Consider the following 19,724-nt stretch of genomic DNA (forward strand, 5'->3'; position numbering starts at 1 on the left):
TCATCCACACACACACACACACACACACACACACACATATATATATATATATATATATATATATATATATATATATATATATATATATATATATATATATAAGACACAAAGAAAAATAATTCAGAAAACCTTTCCGACGCGCGGAATCAAACGGGCGACCTCTCGCTTCACAGCGCGCCGTTAGACGGTTAGGCCATGAACAGTACCTTTTTTCAGCATGTTAACGGCGAGCTATTTATATACACAATTTACTTGAGCATGCTTTCTTGGTCACCACCGAGATGGCGCAGGGCGCGCTTTAAAGATTGTCGCCCCGCTCCTGCGAACGCCGTTGTTCTTCGCCCTACAGGGCGTGGTCGGCTTCGTGCGCTTATCTTGAGGGGGGTAGAGCGAGCGGGGGGTTGTATGTTTTGTGCTTTCCCCGCGATGTCCACGCTGAAGTCACAGAGCGTACGAAGGTCACTTCGCTCGCTGCAGCGACGGCGTTTGCGAAAGGAGCACAGTGTTCAAACAGAAATAAGTAACAACTGAGACAGTTAGTTGGCGCTCGTCCTGTGTGTACCTGTTCGTTCGTTTCGTGCATCCTGCTTTATGTTTCAGCAGTGCGCTTCAAGTGTTGAGTTGTGACGCATGACAGTTCGCGCTCGTCCTGTGTGCGTTCTTGTCGTGCGTTTTGGGCTCGAGCGACGCGCTGGCATTTCCGAGCTACTTTCCGTTCTTCGCGTTACATTCCAATTCATTGCTATCGCATTCATTGCTTCGCCGTTGCGGCAAAACTGTGACTTTTTTTAGTAAGCAGTTCCCAGCACTGGCGTATCTCCGTGGTAGAACACCGGCTTGCCACACAGTAGGCCTAGGTTCGATTCTTACTCGCACCGAAATTTTTTTGTTATATATACTTATTTGCATCTATATCGAATTTTCGCTTATGGACAACGCTGATTTTTCGCTCACAACCTACGGCGCCTTTGCCGCCGACACCGTAATTTCTGCGAAACGAGCTCTTTTACGCTATCGCGTTAAAATGCGTATAAGGCTAACAAGCTCGTTTTAAGCGTAACGCCATCGCGAAGCTTTATTACTCTTTGCCTATGAGTGCCAATGTGATTTGCTAACGCAAGACTTCCTTTTAGCTGAGTGGCATGCAATAAAAAAAATAAGGACTTTACGCTCGTCACACAACGGACAGGCGCCTGGCTGGGGCTTGTTTAAACTGCCTCCTTCTTTTAAATATGCGCACCCGTGTTGCCGGTGGTTATGCTTAAGAGACTGATTGAGAGCTGCATTATCCTTGCGACTGAAGTTCCTTGCAATCGAGGGACATTATTAATCAAATTAGCCAACGGCAGTAAAGTTTGTCTTATGCAGCGAAGCAGCATAAGAACCAATGCTGCTTTGGTTCTTATGAATTCCCGTCGTCTGAAATGAACTAAATATCACGCGAATATATATCAGTCTGGCTGGATTTTCACTGAAACCATTGTGATGTTGAACATTGCGTCCTGAGATTCATCCCATTGAACCAACGTTGCATTGAACAGAGCGATGAAGTCATTCATTCACGTTTTCAAATTATGCGTCGAAAACAGTTTTCGCTTCAAAGGCCATGCGTCAACTAGCGCAACAGCAAACGCTGTTTCACAACCAGGCAACTTTACTATGCAAACGCAAACAGGAAAGAAGGAAACAAAAGTTAGAAGGCCAAGAGGTTAACCAGACGCATGTCCAGTTGGCTGCTCTACGCTGGGGGAATAGGAAATGCAAGTGGAAAGGTGAGAGAGAGAAAGAGAAAGCGAGAGGATGCAAGGGGAGAGGGAAATGAGCAATAAATGCGCTGACGCATATAAATGCTTCAATACGAATATGATCATTTCTTTTAAAGGTATTGCAGGCCCTTGTTTATATAAACTTATGAACTTTAAGTGTGAAGAAACGTTCCCACGGACCTAGGAAAACGATAATATTAGCTATACCATATTTACAATAATGCTAAGCTGTAATATTTTCAACCAAACTCACTCACTCACTCACTCACTCACTCACTCACTCACTCACTCACTCACTCACTCACTCACTCACTCACTCACTCACTCACTCACTCACTCACTCACTCACTCACTCACTCACTCACTCACTCACTCACTCACTCACTCGCTCGCTCACTCGCTCACTCACTCACTCGCTCGCTCGCTCACTCGCTCACTCACTCACTCACTCACTCACTCACTCACTCACTCACTCACTCACTCACTCACTCACTCACTCACTCACTCACTCACTCACTCACTCACTCACTCCTTGATGCTAATATACCCTCACTGTCACTAACATGATTTCTAACATGTTAATTGAAGCGGTATGAGCCTTTGGACAGAAGATGAAGAAGCACGAGAGCCGGGGCAGGAAAGAAAAGGAGGATGAAGTTAAAAAAAAATAAAGCGAATTAAGATGGACGCCAGTTCCATACTGAAGCTTTAATGCTGTTCCGTTATTTTAAGTAGGAACACTGCATTATTTTGGCGCAGCCGGCCATCGAAGCCATCATGTGGGTGACGTTCTTCATTGACGAGACCTCCGAGGAGAAGATCATCTTTTCGAAATACCAAGTTCAAGACGAAGCAGCGGTAGACCTACCTCGTGAGCTCAGCTCGGAAGAACTCGTGAACCTGGTTGTGGAAAAGGCAGCCGTGGACACTACGGAACTACGACGGAAAGGTGCTGTGAAAGTGAACTTGCGTGTGGCGACCTTCAACGACCTAGTTCTTGAACCAGCGCGTCGAAAAGACTCAGGATCACGATCTTCGACGGAGGAGGTGAGCCTCGTTTTGACAGCTCTTCAGCTGCAACAGGAACAGATGGTTCAACAAAACCAAATAATGACATCTCTTATAAGCTCTCTGAATGCTGAGAAACCGACGCCTAAATTCGTAGAACCTGATGCCTTCGACGGTGTGTCTTCAAGTCCAGAAAGTTGGCTTGATTTCTACGAATATGCCGCTGGAAAAAACAAGTGGCTCTCTGATGAGGCTAAAATCACCAACATGCGCGTTTACTTGAGAGGTGTTGCGCGAAAGTGGTATGAAACATGCATTCTGGAAGACAGTGACGACTCTTGGAGCCAATGGAGGAAAAAGCTTTTGACTGCATTCCGAAGCAATCCAGTAGAAAGATGGAACACGGCGCTTAATTTCAAGTCTGAGCAAAGCTGCCTTGTCGAGTACTTCTTTGAGAAACGCGGTCTTTTAAAGCTGGCTGAGCCTTTGCTTCCATCTACGGCCGTAATTGCCTTAATAATGCATGGCTTGCACACTAACGTGTTGAAGCAAGTGCAAATACTGTCACCAAAAACTCTAGATGACCTCCTCGCGTGTCTTCAGAACATACCATCAGCTTCGGAAACAAGCATAACCGCCGAGTCAAGCAGCTGTTTCAGTCGGAGTAAAGCGGACTGGTCAAGCCGCGCTCAGCGAGAACCGAGCCACCTCGCAAGTAGCACAGATAACTTGCCCTGGCGCGTTCCAAGAGGTCGAGTGAATAATATCGACACTGAAGCTCAGGAGTATTCGACAGAAAAAAAACTAATAAACGAGGGTGATCAGTCCCACCCGATGACTCCAAATGAGACTGTTTATTTAAGTTGCTCTAGCCTACTTCACATTCCCGTCAAAGTAGGAAACAAACATATGATGGCTATGGTAGACAGCGGTGCTTCTGTGTCCATTATAAATGCCAAGCTGGTGGATGCAAGTCGCTTGCATAGTGGAAGAATCCTACGAGTACAAGGCTATGATGGAAAAGTAACCTTGCATGATCAGTGGGCCTTTGTAAACATCGAGTTCCAGGGTCAGGAAATAGAGAGCGAAGTGTTGGTGATAGAGGGGGTGACGTACGACTTTTTGCTATCAAGACCAGATATAAAGAAACTAAAGATCAACGTGTACTGGGACGATGTGGTTCTAGTCGAAGGAGTAGCGAGGAACGAGACAAATCAGGGTAGACAAGATAATCTACGAGTTGTCAAGTGCGCGGAGGATATCGCAACGACCTACCCTGAACTTGTATGCATAGGAAGCTATCCTCAGGCGATGAAGTCACACAAGGTTCCTTTCGAACTCGCTGACAAGACCGTCATCCGAAAAGCACCTTACAATATGTCAAGGGAGCGAAAGATGTGGCTCAAGAAAGAGTTGCAGGAGATGCTAGATGCTGATATCATACGACCTTCGGTATCACCCTTCGCTTCTCCCATAACGATCGCACCGAAAGAAGACGGAACCTTCAGATTATGCACAGACTACAGGGTTCTCAATCGTCAGACAGAACTCATACCATTTCCTATGCCGAAGATCGACACAATTATAGATGAGACCGGGGGTTGCCGACATTTTTCCCGCATCGATTTATGCAAAGGTTTCTGGCAAATCCCACTAACCGAAGAAACAAAAATGTACACCGCTTTTATCACGCCATTCGATCTCTACGAATATAACCGGCTTCCTTTCGGTTGGAAAAACTCGCCAGCGTGGTTCCAGAAGATCATGAACGACGTCCTAAAGCCATTCCTTGGTGTTTTTTGTAATGTGTACATAGACGACATTATAGTCTTCTCCAAAACAGAGGCTGAGCATCAGGACCATCTGTCTCAGGTGTTAAACGCCTTGAGCTTGGCACATCTCAAGGTTAATTTTAAGAAGAGTGCATTCTTTCAACAAAAAGTTGTGTTTCTTGGAAGAGTCTTCGATGGGAACACCAAAAGCACAAAACAAGAGTCTGTCGAGAAGATCTCCCAGTTGAAGAAACCATATGACGTCCATTCACTGCGTGTGTTTTTGGGATTGGCAGGACATTTCCGATCTTTCATAAAGGACTTTGCTGTCAAAACTAGATGCCTCACGCGCTTAACGCAGAAAGAAGTTCCCTTTGAATGGAGTGACGAATGTGAGAGAGTCTACCGTGACTTGGTGCACAGAATTTCTTCTGACCCAGTTCTGCGTATACCAGACTTCACTTTACCCTTTGAATTGAACACTGACGCCTCACATTATGGGACTGGTGCAGTGTTGTATCAAAAATGTATTGAAGCATCTGGCCGAGAAAGGCGACACGTAGTAGGTTACTACAGCTACACTTTCAAGCCGTCTGAAACAAACTACACTACTACGGAAAAGGAAGCACTGGCTGTTCTGAAGGCCGTTCACTACTTCCACACGTACCTGGAAGGTACGAAGTTCACTTTGTTCACCGATCACCAAGCACTCACTCATCTCTTGAATATGACCCAAACTAAAGGGCGTATCGCCAGATGGGTGAATTACTTGCAGCAATTTGACTTCACCATCTCGCACCGACCAGGACCGCTTTTAACCGATGCAGATGCTCTATCAAGATTGATGGTACAAAACAACACAGAACAATCTGAAGAAATCAATGAAGTGAAGCTGTGGGAAGGCTCAGAACAACTGGTTTTTACTGAAGGTCGGTATCAAGTCCCACCAACTCTTGTTTCCAAAGTGCTTTACTTGTACCACGATAGCCCAGAATCTGGAGGACACGACGGATTTTGGCGTACCTACAACAAGTTGGTCAAGAGGTTTACGTGGCCTCACATGAAGAAAGACGTCAGTCAGTACGTTCGTTCATGCCATGTGTGTCAAGTACACAAAGTCAAGTATAAACAGCCTACGGACACCATGATACTACCTTGCCACTCGAACGTGCCTTTTGAAGTAGTTCACCTGGATTTCGCCGAACTTAACAAGAAACGGGAAGGAGTCAGAAAAACGCAAGCTTTTCTGCTGGCCATAGATGAATGCACCAGGATGGTCGCGGCACGAGCAGGAAAAGAAGATGCAAATAGCGTCATAACCCTTCTCGAAAGAGACATGTTTAAAACTACGCGGACAATCGTATGCGATAACGGCCCCGCGTTCAAGAGTGAAAAGCTAGCAAGATGGGCTAGAGATCATAATGTATCGATCAAGTTCTGTGCGCCATACCATCCTGCGGCGAATGGGCTTGCAGAACGTGCCATACGGGACGTGAAACAGTACATCAAGATGTACGATAGTTTTCCTGGTGGATGGAAATGTTCTTTAGAAGCAGCCGTAAAACATCATAACCGATCCTACACAAGTGGCTTAGGGTGCAGTCCACAGTACGCTTCTACAGGAGATACCCCTATTCTGCAGGCAGACCGTGAGTTGGGACTCTTGGAAAACCTCAAGATTGTCGAGGAGAGGCAACAAAAATCACAGGAGGACAGGTACCGAAAACGAATGAAAAAGAATTTCGACAAGAGGCATCGAACAGACATGCCAGACATTCAAGTCACCGACCTCGTACTAGTGAGAAAAGGAAGAAGAGATTCCAGTGCCAAATTTTACGGGCCTTACTCTGTGACCAAGACAGCCACCCAGAACGGAATTTTGAAGACTGTCTGGTACACTGGTGAACGTGGATCAGTTGAATGTGCGTCAATTGGGAATGTCTTCAAGTATTACCCCAGGAGGGGTAATTAAAGGAAAGCGGGAAGGGTGAAGCGGTATGAGCCTTTGGACAGAAGATGAAGAAGCACGAGAGCCGGGGCAGGAAAGAAAAGGAGGATGAAGTTAAAAAAAAATAAAGCGAATTAAGATGGACGCCAGTTCCATACTGAAGCTTTAATGCTGTTCCGTTATTTTAAGTAGGAACACTACATTAATATATTTCACTGCCCAGACCAAGCGCCAGCGCCCCTCTATAACGCGGGCCTATATTGAAACCAATTGTTTTTAGAAAGTACCGCCGCGACTGGAAGGAAGGAATGAAGGAAGAAACAAGCGGAAATACAGGGTGTTTAGCTAGTTCTTTGACCGGCTGGCTACCTTGTGTTGGATCAATATTTTTAAAGCGATAAGCGAGCGTCGCTTTTCTAATTTATTGTTGCCCGTAATTGATGCTTCGTATGGAACAAAACAGTGTTCACACTAGGAATGTGGTAGCATTAATTGCTGAAACTTTCAAGTTACATTATTGGTGTCTGGTTTGTGCCACTAAAACCTTCGAAAGTTCGGGATCGCCCAACTTTCCGACATAAAATCGTTCTTAATTCATTGTCCACGAAAAACATTCGGTGCACAGTACCGCAGTCACACTTGTATTTACTCTTCTGCAGTAGTGGTTGAACGTATAACGATCTAAAAACACGGTCAACATTCAATTTTATTTTTACGAATGCATCAATAGATTAATATTGCGGCCAGTACGCATCTCTGCGTCGAATGCTCACACTTAGATCGCAGCTTTTACGTTTCTTAGCGTACATATAACAGCTTTGAAGTACTAACTACCTGGCAACCATTACGTGGTTGAAACAACTCTTAGAAATAGTTAAAGTTAGTGGACGACGAGAAAGCTGTCGGGGAACTTTCGAGATGCACGCGAGCCAGTGTTTACGAATTCATCATCTGATGAATTCGTAAATCAGCCTGACTACGCATACTGCAGGGCAAGGGCCTCTCCCACGTGTCTCCAATGAACCAGCACCTGTGCTTGCTGCGACCACGTTATTCTCACAAATATCTCATCCTCCCGCCTAACTTTCTATCTCGCCCTGCTGAGTTTCCCTTCTCTTTGAATTCAGTCTACTAATATTAATGACCAGCGCTTATCTTGCCTTCTGGCTACGTTCTCTGCCCGCGCCCATTTCTTCTTGATTTCGACCTAAGAAGTCCTCGAAATCCTCGAAATACAAACGTAAGGCTCTTCAGTGGACACAGTATCAGGACTATTGTTTTTTATAACGTCGAAATTGTGCACGCGGTCGATCGTGCCGTTTACATGGGTGCTCCACGGACATATTGTCGGCAGAGAATTGCAACGACAGCCAGTTAGTTGGTAACAGTATGATGTACTACGAGGCAGCGCACCGCTCACTTTCTGTGATAGTGAGGCACTAACCTTACCAGATTTCCTTTGCCATCACATCTCATTTCTGCAGCAATGAGTCACTCCTCGGCTCGTCACTATGCCATGCGGTGACAGTTGCAAACATGGAGCGCCGTACTGAGCACGCGTGTCATATACAGAGAAGGTCCTCGTTCGTTTATTGTTTTTTTTTCTTTTTGTGCAGGTCTGGCACGTAAAGCTGAAAACATCATTTCAAAATCTCGTGAGGCAATCTTATTGGGATAGCAAATTGAAAACGGTCCTTGATGAAAAATTTCGAGGGAAGGACTGAGGACGACGTTATCACTCACTCGTACAATGAGCTACCGTCGTTGTTTGGTTTGCATTCGTTTTGTATGGCCGAAACTGTGGGATGAAATCGATGGACCAGTTTTTCATTAGGAAACAGGAGACGAGCCAGCACTGAACGTGCTACGAGTTTGAAGAGTTGAGTCAGCGGCAGTTAGAAATACTTCTTCGTCAACGTACCTCATCAGTGAAAGTTAACAGAGTGAGAACGTGCGCTGGGAATCGGATATTTAGGCGGAGATACAGGGGCGTAGCAAGAAATTTTTTTGCGATGGCAGGCGGAGGGAAGGGAGGGGGTCATCGGAATAAAGCATTTGACATCGGTGCGAACGGCCCACTGCTAAAACCCAGCCACCGAGACGTTTTTCAATATTTTTGAATTTTTATTTGGTTAAAGCATGAGCGGCGCTGACATAGTTAAACGGACTATTGAAAACACCCGAAGTAGCTAAAAATTTTATATGCTCTTGAAAAGGAAATCACTTAAGGCAGGGATCGGCAACCTTTTGAGGCGAGGGGCCGAGTTCCATGAGGCAGCCATGGCAGGGGCCGGACCCCAAATAGGGGAGGAGGGGGGGGAGGCGTTGCGGGCAAGGAGAAAAAATCGGCCAATTGAAAACAATGTAAAAAATTGAATACAAATCTTGTTTATTTAAACCGACATAGAAATCATGTTCGTTTATTGCAGAAATGGCTTCTTTACAGTCGAGATAGGACTTTACAGTGGAGATATGAAGTGACAAGGGGAGGGGGGTGTTCTGACGTCGTGCCGGAGGCCGCATCGTAGTGCTCCGAGGGCGCAGGTTGCCGACTACGGACTTAGAGTATACTATCTATTTTATTATGGGAGAGCGTCAAGCTGTATCTACGAGTATTTTTTTAACCAGGCAGATGGATCTATGAACTGCATATTAACGAGCGGATGAGCAATATATACAGTAATATTCACGTTTGGATGTTAATAACTAAGGTTGGGGAGTGTCATATTAGTAGGAGCCGTTCAACAGTCGCAACATTTATTACCCCCAATTATTATTATTATTATTATTATTATTATTATTATTATTATTATTATTATTATTATTATTATTATTATTATTATTATTATTATTATTATTTTAAACGAGCGATAGGGTGCAGGGATGCAGGCAACGAGTACGAGCACCCTTGAAACAAGGGTTATTTTAACACGAATGATTTTCTAGATGCCACTGAGCGCGATTAGATAAGGAGGCAAGCGAGATTTGTTAAATAGCGAAACACCAACATATCTCGCTTCAGTACAGTCAGTACAATCGAGTAAGAAGACGAAGAAAAAAAATGGCTTTCGCCTTCCAGTCGTGTTACGCAAATACAGAAGGGACATGCGACTTTTTGTCGAGGAACTTGCGCTCATTTACTTGCGGGGTGAAGCACGGCACGGTTATTACAACTCTAACTGCGAAGCTTTCCTTGGTGAAAGCATCAAGTTCTTTTTTTAGGCAGTTAGCAGATAGCAGTTCTTGTCTCGGCACTGCATAAAAACTGCGTATCAATAGGAAACCCAACAAACCGAACTACTCGTTGAAAGCAAGTACTGAAACTACCAACTTGTATTGTATAAATAACCGACTTGTATTGTAGGACAAGCGTAAAGCATGAGAATTTTTTTTTTGCTACAGTTTCAGTACTTGCTTTCAACGAGTACGCCTGAAAACCCCCGGGTTTGTTGTTATTACAACATATTGCGGTCAGGCTGAGAACACTAAGCAGGTTCACGCAAAGAAATCAAAATAAAGCGGATGTCTGCAGAGTGGCAGAAAACATGAGCATTTGAACACGTGCACGATAAATACAAATATACAGAAATAGACAACAGTGATCACAAAAGCATCAGCACACAATCAGTGACGAAACACAATGTGCGCATAGAAAGCACAAGCCCTTGCACATGTGCAGGATCTATGCTAACGTACATAACTGCACAACATTGGATATGAATGAAAGCATCAGAATGCAAATGCCAACAAATAAATATCTACGCATAAGAAAAGGAAATATATTATGCGCTGAAAATGCTTACATTTCTTTTATTTTATTTTAGGGACCACTGATGAATCTCTCCTGCTTGGCTGACATTTTAGCAAACCATCATGGCCCATTTCATGAGGTTCACTTTATGCCTGCAATGTCTGAGGGTGTTCTCGTTCACGTGCCAATAAAATTTGTACAGTTTTGACTATCTAAGCATGTGTGCTGGTCTCGGTTCCAGTGTACAAGGAGAAAACCACACCTGATAGACACACCAGTGCAACATCTGCAAGAGGTGCTACATCTGCAAGGAGTGCGTAAATAAGCAACCTGTCCTCTCATAACTTCAGAAGGGAATGGTCACGTCGAAAGGCTATTCTCACCGCATTCACCACATTACAAGCAGATTAAGAAGGAGTGGGATAGCAAAGAGAAATATTATCATTTCAGACTGTCACACAACGCTCAGCCGCTTATTAGAAAAAAAAAATGACCCGTGCTCGTTAACACATACAGAAGCTCGAAAATACTCGGGAAACACATGCACGCTCTACTGCACATGATGTAAAATATTATCACTTCAGCAAGCCTGTCACACAACGCTGAGCCGCTTAGTAGAAAAAAAAAAAATGACCCGTACTCGTTAACACAAACAGAAACCCGAAAATAGTCGGGAAACACACGCACGCTCTACTGCACATGATGTAAAATATTATCACTTCAGCAAGCCTGTCACACAACGCTGAGCCGCTTAGTAGAAAAAAAAAAATGACGTGTACTCGTTAACACAAACAGAAACTCGAAAATACTTGGGAAAAACACGCAGCTTTGTCCAAATACAACTCAAAAGTGAGAACAGCGAAGTGTGATAAGTTAACAAGGTCACAAAGCAGAAAGATTAACGCTGAGCTAGAAAGTATGTGTACCTGCCATCGTCGGGGAACCTGTGGAAACTGATGCCTTCGCCGGTATCAGAGCTCCTGCAGCACCATACAGCAGCACAGCAACTGCCCACCATTATTGCAATTTGATTGCATCGGTGAATTCAAAAACTTTCATGCGTATTTTACACAACATTAACAATAGAATTCGCAAGAAAACGGGGAGCAGCAAATGAGCTGCCAACCATCGAACGATAACTGCGCATATTCTGCGCGTTAAGTGCGGCACCCGAATCGCAGCGGTGCACTTTTTGCGCTTCGTCACTGGTCACAGCGACGGTCCGCTTGCTCGTTACCGCGCGCCGGCCGTCAGCGGTGAGCCACAAGGCAGAGATAGTCAGCGTTGCCATGGCGATGCCCAGTATTCAACGGCGGTCACATTGGCAAATATGCCAATTCACGGCTGCCGCTGTACCTCTACCTTGCGAGATGTCTGCTGTACATGGACACACAGCCGTTATACTCCTTAACCTCAAAAATAAAAACGGTACGCAGACTTTCGCAATATGCAAGAATACATGGCGAAGTTTATTAACCACGGTTATATTTAATTATTCCATCATTCGTGTCAAGACATAACCCACATTAGGCTGCATTTCATCTTCCTTAACATGGCATACATACGTGACAGTCATTAAATATACAAAATTACCCCTAATGAAGTGAAGCAAGCACTCAGGTGCTTGATAGTAGGGGAGGGACAGCCGGGTGTTGCCGACCGCCAGAGGTGTATTTGCAGATTTCTACATTTTCATTAATGAGCGTGTGTGTAGCAGAACCCGCTTGCCATTTTGATATGGTCATGGGTGTGGGAATGTCACTCTGGCACGGGCAACGAAATTACGCCGATTGGATGAAGACGGCAGCGTTGTTGTGGGGCTCAGCCAAGAGCTGCCCTGTTGACCGACCCAACTCTACCTAGTGTTTACCACACTACTAAGCCTTCGCATTACGATGGTGGCGAAACGTCAGAGACACTTGTGCATGCGCTAGTGTACGGCAAAAAACCCAATATGGTCGAAATTTTCGGAGCCCTCCACTACGGCGGCCTTGTTTTGGCTCATAAGACCTCAGAAACTTATACGCCTGTCGCTCGGCAAATTTAATGCCATTTACAGCGAACGTCACTCTCTCTCAACTGCAACCTACCGCTTCAATAACACTTAAACTCATGCTGCCCTACAATGCTGCTCACACTTCAGTGTTGCAGCTAACAAAGTAAAGTAATAATTTCGAGGGTTTTACGTTCCAAAACCACGATGTCATTATAAGGGACACCGTAGTTGAGGGCTCCGGCAATTTCGACCACCTGGAGGTCTTCAGTGTGTACCTATAGAGCATACACGGACTTGCAGATTTTCGCCTTTATCTAAATGCGGTCTCCTCAGACGGTATTCAGTCACGACTTTCGGGTCAGCTGGCGAACACCATAAGCATTGGACCACGGCTTACAAAGGTTGCACCGAAGCTTACCTTGTCGTGGCAGTACGTGCCACCGGGACCGAAAATCTCGCGCCAGAACTGTTTGAATCGAGGAATCCAAGGTAGAAGTCACGTGGCAGTCCATGTTTTCAATAACTAAACAACAAATTTACTCCTCATAAGAGCGTGCAAGAAATTCAAACATTACTTTCAGTTACGCAAGAAAAAGCACTTTTATGCGGAAATGATAGCTGTATTTCTCTTAAATATTGCTTTTATTACAGCTGCCTCTGGCGGATTTTTTGGCATCCCTCGAGGGAAGATTTGAACGGAGCCACTATGGCTTTTTTTTTTTTTTTTGCTGAAATGGGGTCGATTTTTTCGCCCCCCTTCGGCGATGGCTGTAACATTGAGACTTTCCGATGCCTGGGCAGGCTCACCTTGTTGGATTCAAACGAGTGAAAGGGGCGGGCAGCGACCGAGAAAATAGTCCGCCGTTCATGAACCATAGTGAAAGAGCCTGTGTTAGAAGGGACGTTATCGTAAGCATATTTGATGCGACAGCGTGCCCCCCAAGACTCGGAAAGTCTCAAGTTCCAGACATCGCCGAAGGGGGGCAATAAAATCCACCCCGTAGCAGCTAAACAAAAGCCATAGTGGCTCCGTTCAAATCTTGCCCTCGGGGACGCCAAAAAATCCGCTAGAGGCGCCGTAATAAAAACAAAATTTAAGAGAAATACAGCTATCATTTCCGCATAGAAGTGCTTTTCTTGCGTAACTGAAAGTAATGTTTGAATTTCTTGCAGGCTCTTGTGAGAAGTAACTTTGTTATTTAGTGATTGAACTCAATCACGTTGTCCCTGTGGGTTATGTCTTGACACGAATGATGGAATATTTAAATATAATCGTGGTTAATAAACTTCGCCATGTGTTCTTATATATTACGAAAGTCTGCGTACCGTTTTTATTTTTGAGGTTAAGGAGTGTAACGGCGGTGTGTCCATGTACAGCAGACGTTCCGCAAGGTAGAGGTACAGCGGCAGCCATGAATTGGCATATTTGCCAACGTGACCGCCGTTGAATACTGGGCATCGCCATGGCAACGCTGACTATCTCTGCCTTGTGGCTCACCACTGACGGCCGGCGCGCGGTAAAGGCTCTGTTATACTCCGACGTCCGACGCGAGCACCCGCGAGGACGTCGCGTGTCGTCACGCCGAGCCGGCGACGCTACGCCAGGCGCAAATCTGTCTCCACTACAGTCGAGCCGGCACGAACGCGCCGATGCGATCGCATCTAGAGGAGCGCATGCGCAGTAAAGCGAAGAACGCCCGCGCCACCTGTCAGGAACGGACGAAACAGCTCGCGAAGCACGTTCCTGTACATGCGAGTTCGGCGCGTCCGGCGCGAAATGCATCAGGATCTATTCGGAGCCGAGCGACGCCCGAGCGCGCCAGCAGCCGTCGGCCGCGTCGGCGGTCAGCCGACGCCGGACTATAGAGGGCTGTTTTTTGCTGACGTAACGTCGCCGTGACGCGCGCACGCGCGCGTCGGCGTTACGCTGGAGTATATCAGAGCCTTAACGAGCAAGCGGACCGTCGCTGTGGCCAGTGACGAAGCGCAAAAAGTGCACCGCTGCGCTTCGGGTGCCGCACATAACGCGCAGAATATGCGCAGTTATCGTCCGATGGTTGGCAGCTCGTTTGCTGCTCCCCGTTTTCTTGCGAATTCTAATGTTAATGTTGTCTAAAATACGCATGAAAGTTTCTTAATTCACCGATGTAATCGAATTGCAATTATGGTGGGCTGTGCTGATGGTGCCGCAGGAGCTGTGATACCGGCGAAGGCATCAGTTTCCACAGGTCGCGTGTGGACAAAGCTGCTATTTCGCTTGTACTTGAAAGGTCTGGTGGGCCCAAATGAACGAGTGAATTATGCGATGGCACGAGCACGACTTGGCCAGATTGTTGATGAAGCCTTCTTTCCAGTGGAGGTGTCACAATAAGAGAATGACCGGGATAGAAAATCGTTTCTCCTTTCTCTGTATTTCTGCACCTCTTTGAGGCCTTGCATATACCCCATTTATGGGTTGTTTCATCGGTATCACGTCTTAAAATGCTCATGTTTTCTGCCACTCTGTAGACATCCGCTATATTGTGATTTCTTTGCGTGAACCTGCTTGGTGTTCTCAGCCTGACCGTAATATATTGTAACAACAACAAACCCGGGAGCCTTCAGGCGTACTTGTTGAAAGCAATTACGTAATGAAACTGCAACAACAAAAAAAAGATGCTGGTGCTTTACGCCTGTCCTACAATACAAGTTGGTTATTGTAAGCGCTAGCTGACGGTGGAAACGGGCAACACACGCCGTCTAATTTGTTTTGTCTCTTTGAAGTACGGCGTAGGCTAGTCGTTTACGAGCTCACGATGTCTCAACAAGGGACTTTTACCACTTGCTCACTGTCCATAAAGATTATCGTTCCTTCTACTCACACGTGAATTGTTCTTACTGGTGCCAGTTGCCAATGTATTCCTTTTGGTTTCATGTAACCTTCGTACGCACAGGTACTGCGTTACGAAAGGCGTTTTGGCGTGCTGCTGGGCGTATCGACGCGCTCAAAACAAGCGAGCGAAAGATAACGAGGCATCCGTAGCCCTGCGCGAGTCCCGGTCTCTTTCGTCCACTTCTGTTTAAAAAGGATAGCTATAGAATAAAGAACCATGCAGCCGAGGCACCCGCGCATGCGCATACGTACCCGGTAAGGAATAAAAGAGGCAGCCATTTGCTTTTTTTCTACTTAAAAAAAACAAAAAACAATAAATTTTGTGTTCCGCTTCGTGTTTATGCAGCGCCATCTCTTGGGTGCGCTCGGTAGTTCCATGCGGTACCGCCGCTTATCTTTCCTACCGTTGTCAAGGCTACAGTTTCCCTTCTCTAAACTGTTTCTTTATTCTATGTACCCCCATGTGCCATGGACCGCTGTTCCGTGTTCGTAGGTATCGCAGCGATGGTGAAGTATTAGACCGGGAGGTAGTGCACTGGATCCCCAGGGCCTCCGGGAGCACGTCGGTTTCTGTAATGGGGAAACAGGTACTCCAACCAGGCACCCGGAGATGCGTAGGTGCCCCGCTCTCTATCTTTCACCGGTGGCTTTGTGTCTTCGACACCAGATATATTCTTTCATGTCAGAGGTGAACAGCGCCACTGTACGCACAAGATGCCGCATACCCCACCCGCCCAGCCCTTCTGTCACAAAACTAATATGCACCTAGCGCAAGACAACGCCATTCTTTACGCATAAGGGAGAGAGCCATGCTTGGTAGGGAGATCGCGCACACGCAGAGCATGGATGTATTTCCCCACCTGCGAGCGCCGCCTGCGAGCGGCCGGCTTTCCGGCGTTCTCAATTATTATGTGAACAACTGTGCGTACTGAGCGCCGCGATAACGAGTAACCATTCTTCAACCTTGAAGATCTCCCGAGGTATCCGTGTCGGAAAGAAGGGTAAGAGGGGGTCCGAGTTGCCAAATTGCCAAAACTACATGTATACTGACAGCCATAATGTAGCGTGAATGAACAAAAGCGCCGAGATATAGAATAGCGACATTACAAGCAAACTTAGTCGAAGGTCAGCCAGATACCTAATGCGCAGTACTCCCGATGCGCAGGGGTACTGCCACGTGCGGCTCATGACAGAGGGCGACAGCAGGAGATAACGACGTCATTGGAATGAACGAAATAAGAAGCACTGCGCCTGCGCATTGGGAGCAGTATGTATTCTGTGTCTCGCTGACTTTCGATTAAAGTTGCTTGTAGAACGATTTTTTGCTTGTAGAAGGATACAGCACAAGCTTGTAGAACCTGTGCTGTATGTATATACAGACATTGCTCCGCTTCCGCTCACTTGGAAAGGCAGGGCCATGTACTCTAGGCGCGACTGGAGCAGGGGGAGGGAGTTCATCCCTTTACACACATTCAGACCGCATGGCGCCGCCAATGACAACGCGTTCAAATCCTGGACAAGAGACACGCGGTCGCAGCAGCCTTATTCTAGGGCGCAGTGTGACGTATCTATTTGGGAATGCAAAATAGTGATAAGTGCGTCTACGTCTCATGACAACGAGAAGTATAACTTTCTTGCAACTGGTAATAATAATACTATCTGGTGTTTAACGTCCCAAAACCACGATATGAATATGAAAGACGCCGTAGTGGAGGGCTCCGGAAATTTCGACCACCTGGGGATCTTTAACGTGCACCTAAATCTAGCTACACGGGCCTCAGACATTTTCGCCTCCATCGAAAATGCAGCCGCCGCGGCCGGGATTCGATCCCGCGACCTTCGGGTCAGCAGTCGAGCGCCATAACCACTAGACCACCGTGGCGGGTTTCTTGAAACTGGGACTTTCAGATTTGTTGCGAGCACATGGTGATATTTCAGCTGAAGGCTTTAGTGGTCTCCCTTGCGAATTGACGATTTCTGGGGAACCGAAGCATATCCACGGAGTGAATGATGATGAGTGGGCGAAGCTGCGGAGGTTCATCGGTAAACCGTGAATCTTCCGTGAATTCTGCCCAGTACATCATCACCGACGTGAGATCGGGCGCGTTTATACTAAAGGTTCGATGAGTTATGACGACTTGCAGTTCACTTTAATTTTACATGTACGCTGTGAATTTTCATTGTTTAGGAAACCATTGCTTTAGAAAACATCTGGCGTCTTTCGTTAAGCAGCTGGCGTCTTTTCATTTTGCTTTAGAAACATCTGGCGTTCTTTCGTTTTGCTTTTACAAAACATCTGGCGTCTTTCGTTGGTTTATTCCATCAATCAACGGCGTTTTGAACAAAATTTTTATTGTTTAATGACGCACAGGAGAAATCTCACCAGGCACTACTTTGGAGGTAAACAATGGCTGCTAATGGGAATGAGAGACAGAAGAAGTCGGCTTTTAGCTAACACTTACACTTCTACTTCTACTAACGTTTCCTACTGGAACATGCCAATGGCTGCTAATGGGGAATGAGAGACAGAAGAATTCGGCTTTTAGTTAACGCGCACGCTGCGAATTTTTTATTGTTCAACAACGCACAGGAAAAATCTCCCACCGGCACCACCTTGGAGGTCAAAGCGTAAGAATGGTTACGCCCTACGACTACTACTACGACTACGAGGGACGAACGGGTGCCGCGTTAAGGAGCTTCGCCCCTAAAAAGAAGTGTCGCAGGGTCTTCTCCGAGTGTAGCCGAACGTTTAAAACGCGTTCGGGAACATTGTATTTTATTGCGATAGTATTTATATGGACACTCTCGGCGGATTTTTGCCGTCGCCGTCATGTCCCGTATATGTGTACGTATGTATATTCAAATGAAGGCCACAAATAAAGATAATTCAGAAGAAAAAAATTCCGAAGCACTCGACTGGGGATTCGAACCTGCGGCCGACGCTCCGCAGCGTCCTGCCTTAGGCAATTACATGTCTCATTTCCTTTTCTTCAATGCATGGAAATATTACATGTAAATATTGTGAACTGTGCACTCCGTAATTCATCACATTAGAATTACCTTACCATACACAACACCCTCATTGTTCTAGGCAGTAGGAGGCTTTTCAAAAGTCAGGCGAACACACACAATCGTCCAGAAGTGCAAGCCACTCCGGAACGGGCTCAAAACTCTCAACAACACTGCGTCCCTTGAGCAGTTTCGTCTCGGAAGACAGACCTCGTCGATTGGTGACCTTGCCGTGCCTTATTCGTCCTCCAGAATACTAATGGCAGAATACAAACGCACGCGGCGTTGCGTGAAACGCACGGGACGCCACACGTTGCGAAATTAAAAGTATGCGAGACGCGGGCCATGTTGCATGGTTGCCCGCGCTGCGTTTGCGTCGTATCGCTGGCGACCCACGCTAGTTTTCCATATTGGGTTGTAGCGCCACGCCACTGGTGGCCAGTCGGCCAGGGAAAAAGAGCGTCCCGTGGCTCGTAGAGAGAGAGATAGAGTGGTTCGTGAAAGAAATGAAAAGGGGCGCTATTAGATGCGAAGTATCTTATGGCGGAATTCAATCCGGTGGTGGTGGTGGTGTGCGGCGTGACCACCCTTACTGCGCATGCGCATGCCCTCACCACTTACCCTCTGCACTTTCTCTCTCCACTTCCCCTTTCTCCCTCTTCACATTCCCTCTCCATTCCCCTCTCCAGTTTCCCTCTCCCATTTCCCTCTCCCCTTTCCCTCCCCCTTTCCACTCTTCCTCTGAAACGCGGGCTAGACATGCCGAAATTCTCTCCTGCGCAACGCCGCGATGAGCACCAGCGCATGCGCGTCCCCTCCCCCTCTCTCTCCAATCCTACGCCGCCCCCTCTCGCACGCCTGTCGACCGCGTTCCCCGCTCGCCCTGTGATTAACGGCCAAGATAGAGGGAAGACAAGACGCGCGTAGCGTTCCTCTTCGCGTTCCATGACGCGAGGTCGGTAGCATGCCCAACGAACGCCAGCGGAACGCGATCGTGCAAGTGCTCCGGCTTCGCATCGCCTCATGGTCCCCTTTAGCGTGTATCCACACGACGGACTTCTCCGCGGAAATCTCGTCCGCGGACGATCGTTCCGCCGCCAGTCCGGCTGCAAAGCACATCCAGACGACGGACGAAGCGAGTAGACGGACGCGCCGCAGCAAAAAAACATGGCGGCGCTGTCCGAAGCGAGAGCTGCCCGCTTCGAATCTTTAAGCTCTTCGTCGCGCATTGCGCGGGCTGTTAGTCCCAAACTGACGATTGTGTCGGCTTTAGCTTTGTGTCCTCAAGCTTCGCTGGCAACGTATTCATGACAATTTGGTACTGTTTCCGAGCGCCGTACTCGTTTTCTGAGAGCTGTAGGCTTAGCGAGTGCCTCTATTAACAGAACATGAGCTCGGTGATCTGCGGTAGCGTGAGTGCTGCCAAATCCCAGAGGTCATAATAATGTGCGAATGCTTGCTTGTTCCTTTTTTCTCTAGATGGCGCGAGCAGTCTGAACGTCGAAACACATTCATCGCTAGCAAAATTATTGAAGGTTTTTATGTTTCCGTCCATGGCGCAGAGTTTCTTTTAAGTTGAAGATGGAGTTCCATACGAGAAAA

The sequence above is a fragment of the Rhipicephalus sanguineus genome, chromosome 5 (assembly GCF_013339695.2).
Source record: "Rhipicephalus sanguineus isolate Rsan-2018 chromosome 5, BIME_Rsan_1.4, whole genome shotgun sequence".
NCBI classification, from domain to species: domain Eukaryota; kingdom Metazoa; phylum Arthropoda; class Arachnida; order Ixodida; family Ixodidae; genus Rhipicephalus; species Rhipicephalus sanguineus.